Below are 3,973 nucleotides of genomic sequence, written 5' to 3'. Positions count from 1 at the left end.
TGTTCTCCTGAAGGGTAAAAAAGATGCAGACTAGAAGAGGTGTGGAAGATAAATGATGGAAGAGGAAAAAGGTGGGAGGGGATGGAGGGTGAGGGATGGGGCTCTTCTGTTCACTCCCCATTGTTGTGCTGTCTGTGTGAAGGAGGCCATTACCCTCACAAAGAAGACAAAGTCCCTTAATTCAGGCATTCAACCAGACAATGCAACCACTGCTGCAGGAGCCTGCTGATAGAATGGCTCTTTAACCCTGAAGCCTCCCACACACACACACACACACACACACACACACACACACACACACACACACACACACACACACACACACACACACACACACACACACACACACACACACACACACACACACGCGTAATCAAAACATACACAAACAATGTGCATATGCACACACACCAACCAACTCTAACAATATGCACTTACAACAAAAAACAAAAAATCACATAGACCACCCAAATCATATTTCATATCATCCTTTCTCACATTATCAATATTTCTTCCAGAACTGGTGTGTATGTTTGTGTGAGTATGGCATGCCAATCATAGTAGCTGAAGCTGCAGTAATGAATGCCTTCTCATCATGGCCATAGACAAAACTATCATCTTTCACAACAAAAGGTTTCTTGGATGTTGATGAGAAAACACTTTACCTGTACTTTCACGGCCGCCGCTGACACACACACACACACACACACACACACACACACACACACACACACACACACACACACACACACACACACACACACACACACACACACACACACACACACACGTTTGTTTTTGTGACATATGGGGACATTCCATACACTCTAAAACAAATTGGTGCTATTTGGCACTAAACGTTAGCCTGACAAGCCAGACCCACATCAAGATGTTTGGTCTGGAAACTCACCATAGACAGGGCTCAATCCGAGGGGCGGGATAAACGGTTGTCTTTCAAACTCCCTCTGCACGCGATAGGATAGCGCTACAACCAACCAGAGCAATGAAGGTGAAGCAGAGCTTGTTGAAAGATTAAACATTCACCGTATCCAGTCGGCTAAACTCCGAACACATCTTCCCTTTTTAAGAATGACTTCAGTGCCGTTCTTTGTTCTTTTCTCAGAGAAAAGCAACTCCAAGTCTTCCAGAGTCGCGGTCAAAGCTGATTCGAAAGACCGCCGCCGTTCGCCAGTTTCTGCGTTTACTAGAAGCACGCAAACGCAACCCGGCCGTCATCATTATGGCCCCGCCCGCCGACTCTATACACGACGTGATTGGCCCGTCCAGATTGTGAGGAATACAGCTCAGAAGGGTATTGAGAGTTCCTAGACAACATTTGCGGGCAGATTAAATTTGCTGCCGCTAGGGTGCGTCTAGATTTCTAGGCTAACTAAAAGTGGTTCTTGGCTTGTAATTATAAGGGAACCACTTTTGGTGCCAAATAGCACCATATCTTTAAAGGTGCTCTATAGCACCTTTGTCAAATGGTGCAATGTAGAACCCATAAGAGGTGCCATATCACATTTTATTTCTTCCTCAATAATGGTGCTAAACGGCACCAAAAGTAGTTCTTTGGTGTGTAAGGAACCTTTAAAGGGCCTTGAAAGGTTTTTTGTACGGCAGTGGTGCTATAGCAACTTTATCACCCCAAAGAACCACTGAAGAACCGCTGAAGAACCAAACAGGGGCTTAACAGGTTCTGTATGGTAACGGTGCTATATAGCACTTCAGTCATCCCAAAGAACTGGTGAAGAACCACTGAATCACCAAGATTTGGTGCTATACAGCACTTAAAGTGGTTCTCCTATGATTACAAGCCAAAGAACCACTTTTAGCACCGTTTTTTTTTTTTTTTTTTTTAGAGTGTAGGCGTAATGGTTTTTATACTTTACAAACTGTATTTTCTATCCCCTTACACTGCCCCTAAACCTACCCATCACAGGAAACATTCTGTATTTTTACTTTCTCAAAAAAACTCATCCTGTATGATTTATAAGCCTTTTGAAAAGTGGGGACCACTGGCTGGTCCCCACAGGTTGTACTATCCTTATGCAGCATTTGGTTCCCATAATGTGATATAAACAAGGACACACACACACAGATTGTACTGAAAAATCATCTGACTGATAGTGTTTGACAGACCTAAATATGTGAATAATGTGTGATTAATTTCATAAAGTCAGCCATGACTCAAAATGCAAAGAATATTGAGCAGAACTGTTTACCGCGCGTGTGTGTTTGCCTGCAGTGGAATAATTTATCTAGGATATTTATTGATTAAGGTATTAAGCTTCTGAAGCAAACAGGGTCAGTTTAATGTGAGGTAAACTAGATTAAAGATCTCCAGATCTGTGCACACATAGCTCATTAAATGTAAATAAACTGAAGCACTGTAATAAAAATAATTAGCTTTCAATGGAGAAATAAAGTTTTCTAAAAGTGCCCCAGGTGGTACATCATAGAGATAAAGAATACCAGTACAAAATGTACTATAGTTGCTATGACTCCAAAATATTTGAAAGCCGATAATGCATAACATATCCCTCCTGATTCATAACTATCCTTATGAAAAATAAGTATATTTCAAGTAAATTTTATGAAGTATGCTTGTTCAAGAACTTTAAGTGTATTTTGTATTGTTCCACAAATGCAGAGGAAGCCATCAACAAATGCACAGGAAGCGATTCACAAATGAATGCACTTTTGGGCTACAGAGAAGCAGCACTGGACTGTTGCTCAGTGGTCCAAAGTACTTTTAATTGTGTTGATCTAATACCTCTATATTTGTGACGATATCCAACAATTAACCATGCTTGAGTCACGCACAGACTTCAACATTCAGCATTCAAAACACAACAATGGTAAAACATTTTTTAAACTTAATAAGACCATTACAAGTTAATTTGCTGCCATTATTGGGGATATACTGACAAAAGATATACTGACAATAAAAGGGTAAAATAAAGACAAAAATACGATTAAATTGCGATTGTTCTGTGATTAATTTATTCATGCTGCAATGCATTCTGGGAGTACACTTCCTCAGCTCACAGATATAATTATTTCGCCACAACTTAAATGGTTTAAGTAAGAACAACTTGATGCAATTAAGCTTACTTAATTGAGTGCATTCATGCTAGGTGAACTACTAAAAATATGAGTTTAGTTGTTGCTTCTTGTCTTCACTTATATTTTTTTAAGTTCAGCTTACTTTAGAATTTTAAGGGAATCGGTATCCTAATATTTTCCTAGTAATGTGAGCACTAATAACAAGTTAACACAACTAATAATTTTGAGTTAAGTATACTTCATTAACAAGTTTTCTGTACAAATTTTGTTCAGTTTTGCCAACAAAAAACGAATACGCTGCTTTACTTGAAAATATTAAGGCAATCGGTTTTCTCACTTTTTCCTAAGTAAAGTCAACATTTTACAAACATGTTTAATTTTAGACTTCTAATTACTGACAAGTTTTTTGTTGTGCTCTATCATCTGTGCTTCCACATTTGAAAATGCGGCATGTGTCAGGTCAGGGGGAACTCTTTTGGTGCAAGTCGATTCTCGTAGGCCCTCTGTGAGGCACATCTCAAACAAGTCTATTGTTTGGGGGAAACCTGCTCTAGTGGCGCACAAATTGCTGTATATGGGACTTTCAGTATTTATGATGGCATGTGTGGACAGTTTTAAACCATGCGTGTTACAACTAACCACACAGTACTTTGTGCCCCGCTCTCAAGGCTTAGTACTTGGTCTGTTGATTTTCACACTCTACCTGCTATACTTAGGAATTATATCATTAGGAAGCAGGGCAATAGTTTTCACTGTTATGCTGTTGATACTCAGCTCTATATTTCTTTTTGCCCCAACAAAACTAACCAATTCACAAAATTACCGGAATGCATAGCTAATATAAAAAATTAGATGACTACTAATTTCCCACTACTTAAAAAAAAAAAAAAAAAAAAAAAAAAAA

This window comes from Pseudorasbora parva, chromosome 8 (assembly GCF_024679245.1).
Source record: "Pseudorasbora parva isolate DD20220531a chromosome 8, ASM2467924v1, whole genome shotgun sequence".
NCBI classification, from domain to species: Eukaryota; Metazoa; Chordata; class Actinopteri; order Cypriniformes; family Gobionidae; genus Pseudorasbora; species Pseudorasbora parva.
Note: the sequence above shows the minus strand (reverse complement) of the source record.